The 23276-nt window shown below is 43.1% G+C and overlaps 1 long non-coding RNA gene across 10 annotated transcripts in view; it reads right to left on the bottom strand.

Annotated features, from left to right (window-relative positions):
• Window positions 1-23276, bottom strand: part of LOC135176828 (uncharacterized) — a 269659-nt gene that overhangs the window by 108663 nt on the left and 137720 nt on the right. For 5 of the 10 annotated variants that reach the window (XR_010302844.1, XR_010302840.1, XR_010302845.1 and 2 more), the window contains exon 3: window positions 8485-8698. This is a non-coding gene — a long non-coding RNA (uncharacterized LOC135176828). Of the gene's footprint in view, window positions 216-3067; window positions 3199-8484; window positions 8699-18203; window positions 18315-21671; window positions 21818-23276 lie in introns of those variants that run through there. The other 5 variants (XR_010302839.1, XR_010302847.1, XR_010302837.1 and 2 more) reach the window with 5 other exon arrangements.

Raw genomic sequence — 23276 nt, 5'->3', positions numbered from 1 at the left:
CGGGGAGGGGGGTGGGAGAAGCTGAATGCCAAAAATATCCAGAGCTTCTGTGATATGCAGCTCTCTTCCCAGCGTGATAAATTTAACCTTTTTGGGTGCGTTACACCTCATTTCTTTTCCTTTCTTTGAAAGCAAAGGTGAATTTCTTCGCACGTTTTCCATAACCTCGCCATTGCCAAGCAGGTTTGCAGGGGTGGAGGGAAAGCGATTAAAATCTGTAATTAGGTAACATGTGGGTAAGTGGAATTAGATATGCATGGACTGTACATTTTAATAACATTTTATTGATCATTTCTAGTGGCAGAACATTACAGCAGCTGAACTATTTATGGTGAGCATTTCAGGGATTACAAAAAATAATAATTATAGCTGTCTGCAAACTAATCCCTTTTTTTTTTTTCTTTTAAAAACAAACATGCTTCTAAATTTACACCAGGACAAATAATACAGGGTGAAAATGATGCATGTGATGCTAGATCTTTCACTGTAAACAGAACAAGTGAGGTTTGAGCCTCAATGCGTGCAACAGACACCGAGTTAAATCTACCAAGAATTTTCACGATCACATGCTACGGATCAAGGCAACTTTGCACTGCACACCTTGCGTATCCCTACTTATCCCACGATGCTGTATTTGTTTGCCATGAGGATGGCTGCAGTTTTGTGAGACTGAAATGTATTTATCAACACATCCTATGTGGGAGGTTATTCTTCCCCTGTACTCAACACTGGTCAGGCCACACCTTGAGTACTGTGCCCAGTTCTGGGCCACTCAATTCAAGAGGGATGTTGAGGTGCTGGAAAGTGTCCAGAGAAGGGCAACAAAGCTGGTGAAAGGCTTGGAACACAAACCCTATGAGGAGAGGCTGAGGGAGCTGGGGTTGTTTAGCCTGGAGAAGAGGAGGCTCAGGGAGGACCTCATTGCTGTCTACAACTACCTGAAGGGACATTGTAGCCAGGTGGGGGGTGGCCTCTTCTGCCAGGCAACCAGCAATAGAACAAGGGGACACAGTCTCAAGTTGTGCAGGGGAAAGTGTAGGCTGGATGTTAGGAGGAAGTTCTTCACAGAGAGAGTGATTTGCCATTGGAATGGGCTGCCCAGGGAGGTGGTGGAGGCACCATCCCTGGAGGTCTTCAAGAAAAGACTGGATAAGGCATTCAGTGCCATGGTCTAGTTGACTGGATAGGGCTGGGTGATAGGTTGGACTGGATGAGCTTGGAGGTCTCTTCCACCCTGGTTAATTCTATGATTCTATGATTCCACTTCAGCATCAAGGAAAAGCTCTGTGCTAATGGTTGATGGCATCTGGGGGAAGACGCAGAATCACTGAGGTGTGAATAGAGGTCAACAGTACCCAGAACAGTTTCTTTAGACCACTCCAGGTCAGCAATACACACAACAGTCCCTTCACAGCACCTTACTTCCTTTTTTGTGGCAATCAGGGCAACATTTGGCATGTGTAATGACTCTGAGAACCTGGAAACCACTACAGAGCCACAATAGTGGCCAGTGATCCATCTATACTTAGAGTTTCCGTGCAGGCAGAGGCTTAAATTTGTGATTCCTGACACTCCCCGAGATGCCCACTTCCTTTTTACTTCAGTGAAGACAAAGCAACAAAGCTGCCAAAGGGTCTAAAGAACAGGTTTTATGAGGAGTAGCTGAGGGAAGAAACTGGGCTTGTTCAATCTGCAGAGGAGGCTGAGGGGAGACATTATTACTCTCTACAACTCCCTGAAAGGAGGTTGGAGCCAGGTGGAGGTTGGTCTCTTCTCCATGGTATCAGATGACAGAATGAGAAGAAATGGCCTGCAATTGGGTCAGGGAAGGTTTAGGTTGGATATTAGGAAAAATAAAACCTTTCTTGCAAGAGTGGTCAGGCATTGGAACAGGCTGCCCAGGGAGGTGGGGGAGTCACCATCCCTGGAGGTGTTCAAGAAAACAACATGACACTTTGGGACATAGTTTACTGGGAGAGGTGGTGTTAGGTAGTAGACAGCTGGACTCGATCTCAGAGGTCCTTTTCAACCAAAACATTCTATGATTCTATGATTCCAAGACAGGTACATGCTACACAGATTCCCCAACAAGCAGCTAATATGACCTTAGAAGGAGGTCTCCTCCATAAAATAGGATTATAGGAAACACAAGAGTATTCCTCTGTAAAAAACAGGAGACAGAATTCCACCGAGAAGCTCCCACCAAACTGCTGTAGGTGCTACTCCACATTCCAGACTTTGGCATGGAGACACAGGGTTTATTTCACTCACTGGCACTAGTTGTGAGGCTCTCAGCTCAGTTCAAGGTGGTAGCTCAATCATCAAAAGAGATGACTTGCCCCACATGGACATCCACCTCTCTCCACTGCCTACACCAGCAGTCGAGATGACTCACTTGTTAAGCCTTCAGCAACTGAAAGGTGGTAGGCCAAGCTGGATCAGGGTGACTGAGAACACACAGCACCTTTACTAACTTGACTGCCTGTTCTCTATCACAGGGTAGACAACACGAGGCACAGTCACACAGCAGGTCTCCCCAGTCTTTTTCATAGATGTAGGGCAACATGGCCAAAGCCATGGTGTGGCCAATGTCTTATTTCTGTCTCAAACACAAACTTCCTCACAAGATCAAGCTCTGGAGCTTGGGCAGCAAGCACCTAAAATACTCCCTAAGGACTACCAGCTTTCTCCTGGCCCACTATGAAAATGCAATCCCAGTAAGCACATCAGTACTAATCTTACCCAGCTTATACACAAGCAGGGTGGGAAAAGACACTTTCCTCTGCCCTCTTCTTCCCCCGGTGCAACATACGAGGCAGGCCAGAATTTTTATCCTTCCACTGTAAACTATAATACCTGGTTTAAAATTATATTACAAGCCATTAATACAAATGGAGGGTTTGGGAGGATTTTATAACTCACAAGAGATGACACTCATAGGTTATGATGTCATTCAAACCACTTGATAATATACTGTACTAGCTTGCAATATTCCAAAAGCAGCTATTAAACTAAATATAGATGAGGAACATGTTGCCACAACAACACAAAATATTATGAACAGCAGTTCTCAGAAATATATGGCTGCAGAGCTGATTTTTATTTATTTGGTTACCCACTTTTTTTCCAGGTGGGGTAAGAACAACTGCTTCTGTCCTCTGAAGGTGCTTACACTGTGGATTGAATTCAGTATCACTGCTGGAAAACAAAAAAACCCAACCTAATAATAAAAAGCTAATCAAACACTAAGGTAAGCCTAGGGAAAAAAAAAAAATATATATATATATATATATTTGATGTATATAAACTACAACACTCCTAAGCAGAAATAAATCAGTCATGGCCATTTAAGGTAATTCAGTTGCATTACCTTTCTTTTCACACCAAACTTAAGAGCAATAAAAAGAGAAAATGTAAATAGCTCTTACACTTTTGTAAGTCACTGTTATCAAAACAGAGAGCTTTAATTGTATTTCAAAACTAGGGCATGGGCTGGGTGACAAGATTTACTGGAGGTCAATGTGAGCAATAACCATTTTTCTTCCCTGTGAAAAATAATACCATCAAGGGGACTTGTTAAGAGCTATTAAAACTGCTGAATTTAAATGATTCTGCACGATAGTTACATCCAAGTCACTTGGTCATTCTTGTTCAAGGTAAAGAAAGAAAAGAGTTCTTGGAGTCGTGAGGATGATTTGGAATATTTTGTGTCATTATACTATTTTTTATACTTAAAACTGCCCTGTTTTCAGCTTCATGTTATGAAGGAGTGGATGTTAGCCTTTCTCCTAAAGGGAATAATGTTCCAAAGGAATAGCTCCAGAAAGCTGAAAGGTTTTGTAGAAAAGGGGAAGAAAAGCACTTCAAGAGGTATGCCATGAGGAAGGGCTCCTACCAAAGCAAAGATGGAATCAGACCTCCAATTCAGCAGGTCAGCAAAATGAGGATCCCCTCAGGGCTAGATATAAAGCCCATGGTTGGAGTTAAGAGGATAAATCCCATTTTGAGCAGTGGGCTTTTCAATTCAAGAGAGATGTTGAGGTGCTGGAATGTGTCCAGAGAAGGATGATGAAGCTGGTGAAAGGCTTGGAACATAAACCCTATGAGGAGAGGCTGAGGAAGCTGGGGTTGTTTAGCCTGGAGAAGAGGAGGCTCAGGGGGGACATCATTGCTGTCTACAGATACCTGAAGGGAGGTTGTAGCCAGGTGGGGGTTGGGGTCTTCTCCCAGGCAACTAGCAACAGAACAAGGGGACACAGTCTCAAGTTGTGCCAGGGGAACTACAGGCTGGATGTTAGGAGGAAGTTCTTGCCAGAGAGAGTGATTGGCATTGGAATGGGCTGCCCAGGGAGGTGGTGGAGGCACCGTCCCTGGAGGTTGAGGCACTTAGTGCCATGGTCTAGCTGACTGGCTAGGGCTGGGTGCTAGTTTGGACTGGATGATCTTGGAGGTCTCTTCCAACCTGCTTGATTCTATGATTCTAAGTATTTCTAAATAAAATATTCACTGCTTTAAAATGTCACTGTAATGTAGCGCTACGTGTCCAAGGAACACTGGGCTACATGAAGTAATCTCAGACTGGGATTTGTGATTGTTAGAGTGGGTACAGAGAAGGGTGAAGCCTCCATCTTTGGGGACATTGGAAACTCACCCAGATGTGTTCCTGTGTAACCTTCTCTAGGCGAATCTGCCTGGGCAGAGAAGTTGGACTTGATGATGTTTGGAGGTCCCTTCCAACCCCTACCATTCTGTGATTCTGTGAACTCAGAGGCAGCAATGGCAAGCAGTGAGAGTATGATTCAGGATTCCTGCATTAAGAATCTTCAGTATGAGCTGCATAAGAGTAATAAGTGAAAAGGCTACTCCAAGGGACAGTATTCTCCTACCCATAAGCCTATAGACAGGAGTAAACACAGTCACCTGGGTGGAGAATTGTACTTAGAGATCCACAGCTTTATAGATCAGTGGCTGACAGAACTACGAATTGGGGTTCAGGTGACAACGAGAGGAGAAAGAAACCCTTTAAACCAAGAGATTAGCTACTACCTTTTGTTTTCCCATCACAATGTTGCATCAACATCTTCTGTGAGAGACGGAACATTTCAAGAATTGGAGCCTAAATACAAGGGGTCCAGCAGCTTACTACTGACTTCCCACCAAGACTATCTCATGTTTTGTCATGCCATGGAGTGGCAGGCATGTACCAGCTCCAAAGCGGCTGCTGTCTGAGCAGGGATTGAGTAAAACACTTGGTGAATTCCTTGAGAGAAAGGAAACTCCAAACTCCTTTGTTTAACTGTGCCTATCATCAGCAGTGCTCCTCAAAAGCACTCCCCATTTGGCTAAATCTGCTTTCTGTGTCAGGGAAGCAGACAGTTGGTGTTTCAAATACAGTTATAAATTGAACCCTATAAAATACACCTTTCTATCTAGGAAAAAGCTTCATGTGTAGACAAGCACTTCATACCTCAATACCACTACTTTTCATCAAGACAATATGCTGGAGACCTTCACCTTAGTATTTCACCTCTAGGTTGCTCCAAAGAATTAACTCTATGCACACTGTCTGCCAAAAAAGAAACCAAAACCACATTTTCATTTCTGTTGTTCCATCCCAACTTTAAGTGTTCGGCACAGGCTGTGTGCTGAGTCTGAAAGAATTATGGCCATAGAATGCTCGTGACAGTGTGAGGAAAGTGATGTGCTTGGATACAAATGTGGTAAGGTCCACAATGCGCCTTCAAAGGATGCCAGTGTCAATTACCCCTGAGCCTCTCCAACAGCTTCTGACAGAACAGTGAGAAAATACCACATTAAATCTACTTAAAGTTAGACTGGACAAAGTGCTGGAGAATATTCTCTACAGGGGAAAAAATAATCTGTGTCAGCAAGGGCAGGGATGAGATGATCTAATGCAGAATTTTTCTGTCTCTGATTTTTATGGTTCCCTGGTACACATCTACAAGCAGCAGGTCTGAGGAACAACTGTGAATGCTTCTTTCGATCTGAGATGAAGTTCATTGCATAAAAGAGGTACATACAAACTGGAGTAAGGACAAAACAATTAAAGAAAGAACTTTGGTGCTCCTGTTTGAGAGTCTTGGTTGGGAGGAGCATTATTTCTGGAAAGGTTCTTCCTCTTCAGTTAATATCTTTACCTATAACAGTCTTGGTGGGATAAACCACACAGAGATCCCAATATTTGGGGGTCATTATTTGGGGTCAAATTTCCAAGCAGGCAGCCAAAACACAATCCATCATTATGACCCATTTGCCTTTCACAAACACCTGAAACTGCAGACAGGACTTCTCAACAGCCTGTTGAAGGCAAAAGGGCCAGCCCAGAGGGGTAGCTTATGGGCTGCTGGTGAAGGATGTGAGCCATCATCTTGAAGTCAGTGTAGTGACTCACATTTTTCTAAGCTGGCCACAGATCTCAGTAGTCTGTTGAGCTGCTGGCCAAGTATGGAGGCCTGGTATTTGGCAAAGAAAATGCCAAAGGTCATGAGACAATTTTGAGAGTTTGACCTTTTGGTCCACTTTGCCTCACAGCAGAAGCCAGGCGTTGACCCCAATGGGTCTTATACCTGACCTAAACATGGCCTGACAGCAGCTAATATTTTTGCTACACACTTCTTGAAGTCTACTGTGTGGCTGAAAGGTGTGCTGATACATTCGAGCTAACAGCTGTTGGGGTAAGTGGGGTAGCTAAATGCCACTGACTGAGTGCCACTGACTAAGATTTGGCACCAGACATTGCTGCGTCAGCAAGCTAGCACTGGTGACAAGAAGCTACATCATCATCACATGTGGTCACTAGCAAACCTCGAGGAAGATCTCTGGGAGGAGGAAGCTGCTGTTTAAAGAATTTATCAATCAGCACATACTGAATAATTTCACTCCTCTTACATGCATCATGCCTGCTTCTGCAGTCAAGAACTCTCTTCTTTACAGTGTGCAAAAAGGAGTTTGGTTAGTGGTTTGTGTTTGTTGAAGGGATGTGATTAGCATACACATAGCTGATATTCAGGGGTACTCATATTAATCAAAGCAGGAAAATAAACCAGAGCAAGACACACTTAATTCCCTAGCATCACCACCCTTTTCAAACATCTCCTAACTCTAACATTCCCAGTTCAAGAGGGACAGGGAACTGCTGCAGGGAGTCCAAAAGAGGGACACAAAGATGATGAGGGGAAAGGAGCATCTCTCTTACAAGAAGTGGTTAAGAGATCTGGGGCTCTTTAGCCTGGAAAAGAGCAGCCTGAGAGAAGATCTCACCAATGCATATAAATTCCTAAATGGTGGAGGTCATGAGGATGGCACCAGGCTCTTTTCAGTGGCGCCCAGTGACAGACCAGGGGGCAATGGGCATGAACTAGAACATGAGGAGGTTGCTGCTGAACTTAAGGAGAAGCTGCTTCTCTTTGAGAGAAACAGAGCACTGGACCAGGCTGCCCAGAGAGGTTGTAGAGTTTCCTTCTCTGGAGACTTTCAAAACCCACCTGTGTAACTTGCTCTAGCAGACCCTGCTTTTACAGGGAGATTGGAATAGGTGAACTCCAGAGATCCCCTCCAACCCCCACCATACTGTGATTCTGTTCTCACACTGCAACTTGCTGTAGGTGACCCTGCTTTAGCAGGAAGATTGGAATAGGTGATCTCCAGAGGTCACTTCCAACCCCCACCATACTATGACTCTGTTCTCACACTCAAAGCAGGTAGAGCTCCCACTCCAGGGTTGGAGATGAGGGCACTTGGCTCTCCCCAGCCTCCCACCCCAACCTCTGTAAGTGGCACCATGATTGCAGACTGACATCACTAAAGCCTGAGGTTGCTTCTCACCATGCAGTTTCAGGGTGGCATGCACAGAGACTGGGTAACAGGCTGAAATGGTTGAAATACCTGCCACCCTCTCCTCCACATCACCTTGAACATAAATCAAGTACAAACCCACCCAAAACCATCACAAACATTGACAGAATGGAAATACATTGTTAAATTAAGACAAAACTTGAAAGGAAACCTTCCCAATTACTTTGCAAAGTAAAGGAACACTGAAATTGTCAGAACCGATGGTGAAAACCTTTTCAAATCAAAACAACGACTGACACAAGCAAAAGGAAACTTCATTTTCTTGCCTTTTCTAACCTTTTCCTCAGCTTCTTAATTATGAAGTTTAGCTTTGAGGTGATCCAACATGTGCAGAAAAAAAATATTTTAAAATAACCCACTAGATGTAATCCTTAATTACTGATTTTATATGATGCTGTTTTAATGTCATGATAACTTTTTCAGCCCACAGAGAATAGATGCTTCCAGTATCGACCTGCTTAGAAATTTCATACAGAATCTCCCTTTGCCACCTCCACTTGAGATCTATTTTCTTTGTGATACCTTCCCTGAAACCTTGACTAGCTAAAGCAAACTGACTCTGACAGAAGGATTTTTGAAGCTGCTATTTTAATCTGAAGGTTTACATACCTGTCAGAGGATGGCACGTTCATAGCCCTTTACTGGTGTTCACAGGTTCTTTTTTTCCAAAGTCTACACACAGGTCTCAAGGGTTCTTGCTCCTCAAGGCAAATTACCTCTGAGTGTTTAGGTTCACCTCTAGCTCTGTATTTTTCCACTTTTCATATGCTTCTTTGTGGTTTTCTTCCTCTCTCTCCCTTATTTTCAACTTCTGACCAGGACCCTTAAAGGAAAGAAGACAGACACTTTAATAGCATGGTGATGGGTGACCTTATAAGAACACAGATAAATAGACTGGGGTACTGTAATGTTTCCTTCACATTGCTTGACTGTGCTACAGTTGGGTGAAAACATTTGTTCTACAAATAAAAGAGAAAACCTTTCAAATGTTATTTTGGCCCCAGTCTTGTTCCCACTGATGTAGCTAAGGATAGGACCTGTGTCCTCACAGGCCCTTCACCTAGTCAAGAGCTAAAGACAAACCAGTTAATAGAGAGGTGTCAATACAACGGATTGACTAATTCTTCCCTATGACAGATGATGTGGTGCAAAGATTAGGAGTTTTGGTCCAGGCAAATGATTTGGGGCTGTCAAAACTACAACCCACTCTCTTCCAACCTCAAAGGCAGGGATTGCTTATCACCATCATTACAAGAGAGTTCAAAACACTTGCAGTGCTTCAGCTGGAACTATTTTGTGACAGTATAAAGCAGAGTTTTCAGAAAACAAAGGAAAAACATAAGAATTTAAAAATAACTAAAAGAGGAATCTAAAAGAGGAAAAAACTATGTTTAAGTTCTAGACTATGTTTAAGCTATGTTAGACAAAGATGTTTGAGCTCAGTGCCAATTGTAATGCTATAATTATCTTATTAACAGAGGCTGTAGTATAGGACAAGGACCTTAAATGTTATATAATAACCCACAGGTCATTTCTCTCAGTTCTGTCAAGAAGCCTTTAAAAACCTTACACGTACAAATAATAACTTTTTGTTCATGCAATTGAAGATGATTTCTAGCAGGCAATCTTCCTCTTCTTTCAAAGGCCCCATACAAATCAGCAACATCTGTACAAGTCATTATTTTTCTGGGGCTAAGAACAGGATTCTGCAGCTCTCAGGCTTTGGAAAACAATTCATCCTCTGTACTCAGCACTGGTTAGGCTACACCTTGAGTGCTGTGTCCAGTCCTGGGCTCAGTAGTTTAAGAAAGATGTTGAGATGCTTGACCATGTCTAGAGAAGGGCACCAAGGCTAGTGAAGGGGCTGGAGCACAGCCCTGTGAGGAGAGGCTGAAGGAGCTGGGGGTGTGCAGCCTGCAGAAGAGGCTCAGGCCAGACCTCATTTCTCCCTACAACTACCTGAAGGGAGGTTGTAGCCAGGTGGGATTGGCTTTTTCTGCCAGGCACCCAGTGACAGAACAAGAGGACACAGTCTCAATTTATGCCAGGGGAGGTTTACGCTGGATGTTAGGAAGAAATTCTTCACAGGAAAGAGTGATTGGCATTGGAATGGGCTGCCTGGGGAGGTAATCGAGTCACTATCCCTGGAGGCATTTAAAAGGAGACTGGATGAGGCACTTGGTGCCATGGTTTAGTTAATTAGAAGTGCTAGGTGATAGGTTGGACTCCATGATCCTAGAGGTCTTTTCCAACCTGGTTAATTCTGTGGTTCTTTGAAAATGAAGTAGCAGAAGCTAAAGAGAGAGGCTGAGCCCTTTTTCTCTGAGAAAAATCCTGGTGGTCCAGTGCAGAGGGAATGCAGCAGTGTCTGGAGGTAAGGAGATAAGCCAAGTAACAGCCCTGTGAAACACAGCCAGAAATTCAGCCAGAGGGAGCATTGATTTTTTTTTTTTTCATCCTCCCCTTATTCCTCAGCACAGAAGAAGATATATGTGTTTAGATCAACTCATGTCCTTATTGAGTCTCGAGCAGAGAAGAGTCTGACTCAAGCACTTTTCATGCAGTCTGCAGAATTCCTGCATGAACTCTGGGCAGATTACTGGGATAAATTAAGCCCCAGACCCTGCCCTTAACCTATAAAACAAATCACCCTAATTGAAAAACAAAACAAAACAACAAACAAAAATAAAACAACAAAAAAAACCCCAAGCAATCCCCCTCTAAAAATCCAGATCCAACAGACTTGCAACAAATCTTTCTAACAGCTAGGTTAACACTGCATGTGATGTTTGTGTGACAGATCGTGACGGGAGGTGACAGACTTTCAGACCTTGGCTGAGAAGTAAGACCAGCTGGAGGTAGATGATTTCTGTCAATAGGTGAGCTTCATGGAGCCAGAAGAGTGATGACAAGAAGCTACAGAGGGATTTTTATTGTCTTCTGTTAGAGCTCTGTGTGTACACATTTAAGGTTTGGGGGTTTGTGTTTTTTTCCTTTTTACTCCACAAAGTAGCAGAAAGAGACAAGTGTGTCCAAAAGCAGGAATTATGAGTGCCTTAGATTTGCTGCAGGAGATGGGAAAAATGATGATGTGGAACTTGGACAGCAGAAAAGATGACTGCCCAAGATACAATGCTCTTCCTGACCTAGCCCTGTCCTCATCTTTCATCTCATACATGCTACATCGACCCCTGCCTCCACTTCACACACAGTGCCATTCCTTACCACCCATTTGTCAAACCTTCCAACAAGCTCCTTCTGTGCCATGCCATCCACCAGGCACTGTAAAAATCCACAAGGTCGGTGGATATATTATACCCCTCCTTAAAATCAGCACATGGTCATAGAATCACAGAATAAAATCATATAATTGTTTCAGTTGGAAAAGACCTACAAGATCATCATGTCCAACCATCAACCTCACTCCACCATAGACATTAAACGATGTCCCAAAGCGCCATGTCCACATGTTTCTTGAACACCTCCAGGGATGCTGATTGCATTACCTCCCTGGGCAGCCTTTTCCAATGCCTGACCACTCTTCAAGATTTTTTTTTTTCCTGATATCTAATCTTAAGCTCTCCTGACACAATTTCAGGCCATTTCTTCTTGTCTATTACTTGATACTAGGGGTAAGAGACTGATCCCCACATCCCTACAATCTCCATTCAGGGAGTTGTGGAGAGCAATGAGGTCTCCCCTCAGCCTCCTATTGTCCAAACAACTGCAGTTCCCTCAGCTGCTCCTCATAAAAATTGTTCTGCAGACCCTTCATCTACTCCATTGTCCTTCTCTGGGCATGCTCCAGCATCTCAGTGTCTTGCAATGAGGGCCCAAAACTGAACTAAGTATTTGAGGTGCAGCCTCACCAGTGTTGAGCACAGGGACACAATCTCTTCCCTATTCCTGCTGGTCACACTATTTCTGATCCAGGCCAGGACAGTGCTGGCATTTCTTGGCCATCTGAGCACGCTACTGGCTTGTGTTCAGCACCCCAAGCTCCTTTTCTGCTGGGCACCCTTCCGGCCTCTCTGCCCCAAGCCTGTAGCATTGGTGCCGTGACCCTTGAGCGAGCATGCGAGATCAGAAAAGCAGGTAATGTGCTAGGGTGGCTGCTAAGGATCCCAGCTGAGCTTTGTTGTCATCCCTCAGGATTCTCCTACTTGCACAGTATTCACCCACACTCACGTTGGGGCTCTAACTGGTTGCACAGGAAAACATTCTGCAGAGTTTAGAATCTCCAGAGAAGGTGACTCCACAACCTCTGGGGGCATCCTGGTCCAGTGCTCCATCACCCTCAAAGTGAATTCCTGATTTACACTGTGGTCCAGAAGCCAAAAAGAGAATCAGGACTGTAACTCTATCAGCACTCTTGCTATCGTGCCGTGGTGGATTTTTCCTCTGGAATTAATTCCTCCTCCTCTTTTAAGCTGCCACAACCCTGCTTTTCTCCTAACACCTTCTTAGTCCAACAAATGCCATTTCAGTTCAATGAGCAGAGCACAGAGGAGAGAGGCCTATGCATAATGTTCATTCTATGCAAAACTCAGCTTGCCCCCACAAATCCAGCACAGAGCAAATGACTCATGTGCAGTGCTCAGGCTCAACTGATAACACATAAAGACTAAAGTGTGTTAAGGTTAATGAACTTGAGGATGATGATTTATACTAAAGAGAACGTAGCACTTTATGGCAGCTGAGACAACGCTCACTCCTTTCTATTACTTTCCTGAGGAGAACTTGCATTAAAAAAAAATAAAAAAACCCACAACAAAACTAGTCTGACACAAAGAGCTGTTGACAGGCATACAAAATGGAGCATAAAGACTACCATAGCTACACTCAGGAGACCCTCGCAGCATGTTTGAATATCCCCTGCTCTTTATTCACTGTAATAAGCGGAATGTGCTCTCTTAAGGCAAAAGTGCAGCTGAACTTGTGAGAAGACAGCCTTTGGGTACCTGCTGCTGAAGCCAGGATGTCAGCTCCTTCCACACATTAAACATGCACCACCGACGTTGCTGAACCATCCAGAAATACTGCTAAACAAAAGTGGGAGCTGAAAATTCTCTCTGTAGATGCAACATGTTCCAAGAGCTAATTAATTGCTGTTGCTGCTACTTAACTGCAGGGAAGAGCCAAGAACCATGTGTTTGTGCTATTTGTGTTTCTGATAGAAACATCTGATTTTGCTGGTGGTGATGAGAAAATGCTTAGGAAAGGGCATCAGAGCACTTTTCAACGTGGCTGACAATATGGCTCTCTATTTCTTTGCTCTTTTACCTGCTACCTGCTGAAACCCAGCATACGTTCTGCACCAGGCTGTGCCAGCCCTTTCTTAAAGATTCTATTCTGACTGTGCTTTCTCACACCCTTTTGTGTGTGTTTGAGAGGAGCATTAAAACAAATATGTTTTTAGTGGAAAATATTTCTGCAAATACCGGATTGAAGACTGCTAAAAACAACAATGACGACAAAACTAGCCCCAAACCCTCCTCCACACAGATTGTACACGTGTAAGAAATAAGCACAACAGAAACACATGCCTCTAGGCTTTCCCAGCACATGCACCGTGGCCACATCCCCCAAACACCGGCTCTGATTTGCTGCCACACTCTGCTGGGATTACAAAAGTCTCTTTTTTCCTGGTTGGTGTTCAAGAACTGCAGCATTAATCCCTCCTGTTTGCAGCGCCAATGGCTGTACTGGAACTAGCACAGGGAATGAAGTGAATCCCATCCATTGTTGGTTTTTTTTTCCTAGGCATCAAAACCCTAACATTCATCTTTCAAAATATCAGCCTGGGTTTCCAGAAGATGAATAGCTATCTTCAGGCAATGTTGGTCCAGCAGAGTCTCTCTGACCTTTGGACTCGCTTCCCCTACAACAGGGACAACCGAGGGCAAACACTAAGGGCAATAGCCAATGATTCAAGATGTCCTCTAGCAGTGATCTTACCCTCTGTAAACAAATTACATTATTAACATGCCCAGTAGAGGCTTGGTTTTGGCTCGTTCTCTTTCTTATTTGAATTAATTTCCAAATAAGACCATTTATGACCTTTATCTGAAGCAGATTTATGCAGGCCAATACTTGTGCAGGCCAGTATCTGTATTTCAGGGTAGAAGGCACCAGGAGCTAAAAGGAAGAAAGAAGGTTTTTGCTCCAGAACAAAGTGAAGCCAGGAAATGACTTTAGACAAATTACAATTTCAAGTCATTTCATCTAAGCGATAAAGAAAGGGGGAAGCTTCCATGGAAGGAGAAGACGTTCTTCATCAAGCCAGAAAACCTCAAGATGTGGTCTACCTGGAGCAGGTTTCTGCCACCACTTTTTCTGGTGACACCAAGATGAAAACAAAACAAGAGTGGTGACAAAGGCTGGAAAAAACTCTGACAGGTTTACTCCAAACAGCAAGGGACTGTCATAAAAGTGTCTGTCAGCTTAGTCAAGACTTAAGTCTTCTCTTGGCTGTGATTTCTGTTTCTGCAGTACAACAGTGAACCATGATGTAGGGAGACCAGGAGAGGCATTCTACAAAGGACATCCAACAGCCCAGTTACACAATCACTGAGGCTGGAAAAGAGCTCTGAGATCATCAAGCGCAGCCTACGACCCAACACCACGACATCAGTTAAACCATGTCACCAAGTGCCACATCCAATCTTTTCTTAAAGACCTCCAGGGATGGTGACTCCACCACCTCCCTGGGCAGTACATTCCAGTGCCTAATCACCTTGCCTGTGAGAAAATGCTTCCTAAGATCCAACCTAAACCTCCTCTGGCACAGCTTCAGACCATGCCTTCTTGTCCTGTCACTGCCTGGAAGAGCCTGACCCCCCACCTGACTACAACTTCCTCTTAGGTAGTTGTAGATAGTGATAAGGTTCTCTCTAAGTCTCATCTCTTCCAGGCTGAACACCTCCAGCTCCTTCAGCCTCTCCTCATATGACTTTCCCTTCTGCTCCCTCCCCAGTGTCATCACTCTCCTCTGGACCTGCTCCAGCACCTCAGGATCCTTCTTGCAGCACTCAAGGTGAGGCCTCACCAGTGTCGAGTACAGGGCAAAATGACATCTCTGGTGCTGCTGACCACATTATTCCTGATACAGATCAAGATGCCATTGGCCTTCTGAGCCATCTGAGCACACTGCTGGCTCATGTCCAGCCAGCTGTCACCCAGTATTCCCAGGTCCCTCTCAGCCAGGCTGCTCTCCAATTATCTCAAACTTATATAAAACACTGTATTTAATGATGAAAGCAAAGCAACTGCCATACTAAATAAAGGCAGCAGTCCTTGCAAGCCAGTCTCTTGTAGCCAGAACCAGGCTGCAAAGCGCAACTCTGCTCCCTGTAGTTACTGGCTATTTGTCCCTCTCAACTCCCAAATAGCCAGTGATGCGCAGTGCGTGCCTAACGACCTTGCAGTTGCTCTTCCTGCTGTTGCATGGACTACTGCTATAAATTTGGTTATCTCTCTCTAAAATTTGATTTGTTCTCAGTTCAACAGAAGCACAGAATTTCCCAGCTGAGTTACACATTACAGGAAAAAGTGTTCCCTTTTGGGTTTTTCAGCCTGCCATATTTCAGTTCTCTTGACTCCCCACTTCTTGTTTGCTGCTGCCTTTACATTCCTTCTTACTTGCTCTATTCTGAGGAAAAAAAGAAATCATTTCAGCCCTTTGCACTGGCCATTAATTATTCTTCCTACTCTAACCAGAAGCTACTGTAACTCCCCAGTACTCTTATGGAGCTGGAGCACTCTCCCTTACCTAGAGCAATGCAATATGTGGGGCTGTGAAATGATGATTTATGTGCTCCTGTGTGACTTATTTCTTCCCTGCTGAACAGAGTCTTGGTTAGTCACACTCAGCATTGCACAGTTCCTTCTCTCATCCCAATATTTAGATGCTCAACTAGATTCTAACTGAAAAGACATGATTTTCAGAGGAAAATCCTCTTTGCTTTCTAAAAGACCTCTGTGATATACTGTACAGGGTTAACCCTCCTGGGGGAGTGATCTTGAATCTGATCCCAGGTGGTCTTGACCCCTCCCCAGTGGTGGGTCCGAACACTACCAGCTGATGGTGGTTAGCCCACTGCCCCTTCCCAAGATCCATAAAAGCAGGGAGACTTCCTGTTTGCTCTCTCTCTCTCCCTTGCTTCCTGCTCCCCAGCAATTGCCTTTCCTGTTTCCTGCTGCTTTTTGTTTCTCCACGTGGCCATCACCCACGAGGCAGACAAAACCCATTGCCATCAAATCTGGTTGTATATTTACATATTTTGTGTCTTGTTCTCCCTTCCCTATATCTTTGTAACTTCCCTACCGCATATACCTTTTATTTATTGTTCAACTTTTCTTCTTTTAACTTCCAAATCACAGTGAGATTATTTCTTTGGGTCTGCATACCTTTCCTCTCTCTCCCCATCTAATTCTTTTTTGTTTTCCTTTAGGACAGAAGGGGGAAGAGGGGAGGCCATCCTATAAATTGTTCTTGGTTCTATCAACTGTATTTGAGTCTCTGGGAAGTTGAAATTGGAACTGAGATGTATACATTGCTCGGATTCTTTGTCAGCTCTTCAAAATAAAACAATACAATATTTCAAAAGAATTTGTGGATGTCTGAGCTTCCAAATGCTGTTGAGTGTGCCACAGATTTATAGTATTCTTTCAGTTGGAAAAGACCTCTAAGATCATCAAGTCCAACCTTCAACCCAAGACCACCATGGCCATTAAACCAGGTCCCAAAGTGCCACGTTCAAGCATTTCTTGAACACCTCCAGGGAAAGACATCTCCACCACCTCCCTGGACAAATTATTCCAGTGCCTGACCACTCTTTCAGTAAACTAAATCTATAGATGTTTTACTAGAACAGATGCAGGACCAAATCATGACTAGACATAGAAGGAATAGAAGCATCCAGAAAGAATCACAGAATAATTCTAAACTTCAGTTTATATTCAGGTCATTTTGGGTTTCATTGTTTGTTTGTTGGGCTTTTTTTGTGTGTGTTTGGTTGGTTTTGGGGTTTGTTTGGTTTGGTTTCTCTTTTTTCTACAAAGACTATGACAAAATGATGACCCAGAAAAAAAAGACATCTAAAAACAAATGATAAAGTGGTGTTTTTATCTCAGACTTGATGCTGCCATTATCTGGTTCTTTACTGATGGTTTTCCTCCACAGGAGAATAAAAGAATGCCTTAAAATAACTTAATTATTATTGGTGTGTTAAGGAGGTGAAAGGAAATAGTTAAACTACAGCCTGTGTCTGATAGTTTCTGCCCACAAGTGTCTCTGCAACAAAGAGTCTACCAAGACACAGTCTAGCAAGACTCAAACATGAATGGAGGTTTGTATACAATGAATTGAATAACAGACAGAATAAAACAAACCCTTAGAGGTAAAGTATAAACTATGAGAGGTTGAGAGTTAAGCAGATTTGTCCCCATGGCCAACAACAGGACAATCAGAGCAAGCTTGGTGGAGTTAGATAATAGTTAGGCTTGATGATCTTAAAGGTCTTGTCTCACTGAAACAGGTCTATAATTCTGTAAGCCGTGAAAGCCTCTCTTTGTGGTGTTGGGTCCTTGCCATGTGCCCTGGGCATTTCTCAGAGCACCTGCAAACCTTGTTGGTCTGGTGTGACAGTACTCAGAGTTTCCTGAAATCAGGCCAGAGGTGTTTAGGTGAGAACTCTGAACCAGTAAAATCAGCTTTTGTAATGTTATTTTAACCAAAAGAAGATTCAAGGGTGAGGTATGTGCTTGTGGGAAGGGGGGGAAAGAGAGAGAAAGAAAAAACCTAACCATCCTAACTAGAAGCCTTGTCTGTACATTTCCACTTAGTAATCTGTGTATTTAAGTTACTATAGCTGAAGGATATTAAATGTGAATCCTGCAAAGTACATTTTTAGGAGATATAAAAATCTGATGGATTGTAAAACTTATAGCTTCCTCCCTCTCCTCTCCTCCCTTCCCCCTCCCCCCTCCAAAAAAAAGGGGGGTAGAAAAGAAAAAAAAATATCTACCAGTAGAACATATAAATTCTACTGAGGCTCTAAAAGGTGTCATAAAACCTCCCTGCCACAGATCCAGTTGGGTGTTACAGTAGGTATTTCTATAAGGCAGGTCTGTAATAATTTGGGGCTTGTACATTGGGTGGTAATGCTGTGGTGCTTTAGGCAATATGCCTATAATGTCCAACACAGCAGAATGCCTGTTGGGTCTCATTTCATATATATAAATTATAAATAATCTGAACAAACACGAATGGTAGGACCCATATATAAACAGTCTTAATATTTCAACACCTACATTTCTTTACGAACCTGGGTGGTTAGAAAGGTGGTTGCGAATGATTATTTCTTTACCAAATTCATGTGGAGTAGTTTGCTCAGTTTAATAATAGTCTATCTTGTTCAGGCTGAACAAACTGGTCCCTGTGGGGGGAAAAAAAAAAGAGGGGGTGGGGAGTAATAAATCAATAGCCCAGATGTAATCTTAGGTGTCTAGAATGCAGAGAGGGATTTTGGAGCATAATGGCACTGGTTGTCTATTGTCATTCAGACATGAGCTGCATCAGAAAAGGGCTTGTGGGAACCTGATAAGAGTTGGTCAAAAGTGGGCCATAAATCAAATGCAGGCAGTATTCTGCCTGTTTCACACACACACACGCTCACAGAGGGGAGAAAGAGAGGGGAAAAAAAGAAAAGGGGGGGGGAAGAGATAAGCAAAGGTGATAGATCTGCAATTTATTGCTTATCACATCTGCTAGAAGTTTCATAATACAAAAGCCTGACCTTCAGTGAATAAACACGCTAGTAGACTACCTGTTTCTGCCTAGAAAATATGGCACTGATGTCTCCTAGAGCTCAGAAACGTGGCTGCAAAAGTGATGTGACATCTTCAGGTTTAAAAAGCTTCATTTTGTTGCTAGCAGTTGAGTAGCTGTCACTTTAGTTACTAGTAGCCACTTTAACTTCAGATGCAGAGTGTTTATTGAAAGGAACTAGATACTTATTCAAAGGCACTAATAGCCTGTGGGGGAAGAAAAAGCTGTTCATAGCACAAGGATTATGGAAAGAGCAATGTGCACAGCTCTTTTACTTACATTTATGTTCTGCTTCTGCCTAAAGAGAAAATGAAAACTAGCAGGAAGTGTCCAAGGTGCAGTACTGGGCATATCAACAGCCACGGGTGACTGGTGCTACTCATTTACTTTGGCCCTTTGTAAGGGTCCTTAGTCCATTTTAACCTTGATCCAGGCTCATATTGCAAAGCTCTGGAAATAATTTAAATGTTGTATATTCAGTTTTTCAGGACCAATTGCTTCATTTTCCCAATTTTTGCATGAATTGCTAGATCAGTGCCATTTTTAGCTGATGTTTAACCTATTTTCCATGATACCTTCCTAAGGACTTCCTGCAGATAAGCACAATCTAAGCTCCTGCATTTTGAACAAATTGGGAGGGACTAAACTCCCATAATTATAGCAAAGATTCTGATACTGTAAGATGATTCTGTGATGGCAACCTATCTCTTAGCAGCTCCACAAGTCTCACCAATGTTACCCCACAGAAGACAAATCCATTGTCCACCCTATTACCATATAAAAAGCTAAAAATAGAATGTGAGATGAAAATAAAGCCCCCAAACTAACAAAAGCCTGTCCCAAGGTGCTCACACCTCATCTTGCCTCCACTGCTCTGTCTGATTCCCAGTCCCTCAGAATAGAGTTTGTCTTGGCTTGAGATACTTTCTGTAGCACAGGGTCAACCACTTCTTGAGAAGTACTTGAGAACACTAAAAAGATGGTACAAAGTAGCCTGAAATGTTTGCTACCCGTATTTCGTTGAGGCCACTTTATTGCTCTCTGGAAGAAATCTGCCCTTGGAGGTTCAGGGTCCAACTGGTTAGTGCAGAGGTAAACACAGAAAGAGAGAAACACTGAGACAGCTGATAGGTCACTCACGTGGGGACCCTTTGCAAGTTAAACTAGTCATACTAAAGAGCCACTACAGGGTGTGCATAAGACACTGAGCTGCCCGGGGAGGGGGTTGGGTCACTGACCCTGGATGTGTTTAAAGGTCTTTTGGATGGGGTGCTTGGGAATATGGTTTAAAGTGAATCTTGTAGAGTAGGGATATGGGTTGGACTCGGTGATCCTGAGGGGCTTTTCCAACCTGGATGTTTCTGTGTTTCATTGTCTGTGAAGACAGTCCCAGCACAGAAAGGCAGGGGTTGGAAGGGACTTACAGAGATCATCGTGTCCAACCACCTTGCTGAGGCAGGTTTACCTAGAGAAGGTCACAAAAGAACACATCCAAGTGGGTTCTGAGTGTCTCCAGAGTTGGAGACTCCACCACCAATCTGGGCATCCTGTTCCAGGGCTCCACAGCCCTTCAATTAATGAATTTCTTCCTCATGTTTAGATGGAACTTCTTATGTTCTCTTTTATGCCCCTTACCCCATATCCTGTCACTGAGTGCCACTGAACAAAGCCTGGTTCTGCACTCCTGACACCCACCTTTTAAGTATCTATAAACATTTATCAGGTATTCCCTCAGTCTTCTCTTCTCCAGACTAAAAAGACCCAGTTCTTTCAGTCCTCCTTCATAACAGAGATGTTCTAGTTCTTCAGCAGAAGGGACTTTTACTTCCCTCAGATGCCCTGCAGAAAGCATCTTTACTTTCCCTTGCTCAGCTTGCAGCGACTTTGTTATATTATCATGTCTAACAGCAGCTGTTAGCACAAAGACACGAAGGCTACCAGCCTCTTTAGAAACCACTGCCCGTGACCTGAAAAGCAGAATTAATGAAAACATCTCGGATTTTGATCCTACTGCAAGTTCTCTGCATGCTTGCTGATCTACTTGCCACTGCTGTGCAGGCTTCGCTGTTGGGGAGGACAACAGTTATCAATCACGGCAGAGCCCTTTAACAAGGCAAGCCAGCTCCAAACACCTTGCAGAATTTATGTCACTGGGGAAGAGTCATTAATTTGGATTTCCAGCTTCCTGCTCAGGCAAAATTAAAATATAACTATATATATATATGTATTATATATAGAATATAGGCTTGTTTGAAGTAACACACACAAACAGGTAATTGAGTGTACATCTGCTGACCTTCCCCCCTATGAGGAAGGGCATAAATACTCCAGCTTGATTTTATAAGGCAAACAGACAAACTCTTCTAATAATAAATGAATAAAATGAAAAATAATGAATGAATAAAAGGCAATTTTATTATTGTATCTGTTCACCTTGGTTTGCTAGGAGAGGGAAGGATTCCTTTGTTTAAAATTATGCTTGGAAGGGGGAAAAGGGCTTTAATATTTGTATAAACTGCATTCCAGGAATTAATATTCTCCCTGTTTGAAGGAGAAAACCTGTGCCATCAGATTTCATTGGTGTTAAAAGGAAAAGGCTGTAGGGTTATTTTGGGTTTGGATTGTTGCTTTTTTCAGGGGGGGGAAATGGCAGGGAGATCTTCTGGTGTGAGGGGAAGTTAGATTTTGCAGAGCTTTACGATGCACATGCTCAGCCTTATCTGTGTTTGTATTTTCTGTGTATGTGGATGCAGACAAGTAGGTTCAGAGCTTTATTTCGATAGCCTAGTGGTAGCAATAGCATGACTGTGCTACTATCACTCTCACACTTCTAATTGCACATTAAAATTAGCAAATTGAGCCATTCTGTTCCATGCACAGAATGGCCCACCCCTAGCCTTGCCAGATACAAAATACCTACTTCCAAACCTCTTAAGTTCTGTATTATTCCAAATGCAGACCTTACCCAGCAGCTTCTTCTCCTGTCTTCTGTCATCTCCACCCCTTCTTCCCTCATCAAGGTTTGGTATTCTTAGTTGAATACTCTCAGGGAAACTCCAAAGGTTTGTTCCTTTCTCTTTCTGAACCAGCTTTCATCTCCTCCTACAAACCCTGCCATCAGAGAATTACTCAGAAAAATGCAAGGCTTCTTCATTAAGACTACTCAAAGGCTTCTCCCATTTTCAAGCACAGAAACCAGAGTATCAGGCTGAAAAATTCCTTTGCCAAAACAATCAGGACGTGCAAACCTTGGCAATTCCCTGGCAACTTCAGCTGGAATCTTTACCTTTTTTTAATTTATTTTTTTTTCCTTTTCTCTTTCCTTTTTTTTTTTTTTTTAAATTTTGCTACAAGAAGATGGTGACTGCTTTTTGCTATTCAGCAGCTTGCCCTAAATTCAAAGGAAATAAAAAACTACAAACCATATGGAGGAAACACGGATTAATCGGTGTAGGAAACTCACGTTCTGCCTACGTGCTTATTAGGAAAGGGCTGAATTAGAAACACTATTTAGCTGAAACAGCTGACTCATGTTGCTTCAGATTGAATCGAGTCAGAAGTACTTCGGGGCTAATGGAAATGTGTCATTCTCTCAGTCCTAAGCCAGGAAATATTTATGTATTATCGTGAGCTTGTGTCTTGCATAAAATCTCAGTTGAAAGTTAATTGCTATGAATCTCTCTAAGGCTTTGGGGTTGGTCTGGCAATCCTCCCTTAGAGGAATTCAATTCAACAGATGTCCCTGTACAGACCTGTCTGGGCTTGTGCTATGCCCTTACATCCAAGAGTCCACTTTCAGACAAAATAAGGAGAAGGAGTGAACAGGAGGTGGAATGACTGCAAAACGCAGAGCAGCTCACAAAAGGGAGCTTAAAAAGAGCTCTTCCCAGGAGGAAGGAGAGGATAATTAGAGTTTAGTGAGAGTCATTCTCTTCCCTTTCAAGGCAACTCATAAGGGATATGTGTTGATTATCAAATAAAAGAGGATAATGCATTGCTGAGAGACTGTACTGTGCAAATATTCATTTGAAAATGTTTACACTACAAATTTAGCTCATTTCCTGCATATCTATGCACAGATGGTAATTTCCTCAGATTTAAAACTGGTGGAGGAGAGGGGGACCATGCACACTGAAATGCCAGCAAATTCAAAGGCATCTCTACCTAGCAGGAGCCCAAATGTTTTGTTTTCCAAATCCTCTCCCCACTTTTTTTTCTCCACCTTTTGTTCTGTACAATGCTAATGGACCTTACACACCTCAAGATTTCACAACGGCCAAGCAAAAATGCAAGCAACTCCAAACAGGTTTCTAGCAAAAGGTTCTAAAGCAAATTTGACACATTAAGGGATTATGAACTCTATAACATTTTTGTCTGAATGCTAAAAATGTAAATCTGCTTCTAATTACATATTACCTCAATTAGTTACAAATTCCAACCCAAGCCACCTAGCAGTCTCAGTTACACCCTAGGATTTTTCCCCTGTCTCATCTTAAGTTCCAAGTCAGTGGCAAGATGTGCATGGGAAATGTAAACTGTTGGATACTTTTCCTGGCAAAGTCAGACTCAT

This window comes from Pogoniulus pusillus, chromosome 7 (assembly GCF_015220805.1).
Source record: "Pogoniulus pusillus isolate bPogPus1 chromosome 7, bPogPus1.pri, whole genome shotgun sequence".
Lineage (NCBI taxonomy): Eukaryota > Metazoa > Chordata > Aves > Piciformes > Lybiidae > Pogoniulus > Pogoniulus pusillus.
Note: the sequence above shows the minus strand (reverse complement) of the source record. Positions and strands in the feature narration are given on the sequence as shown.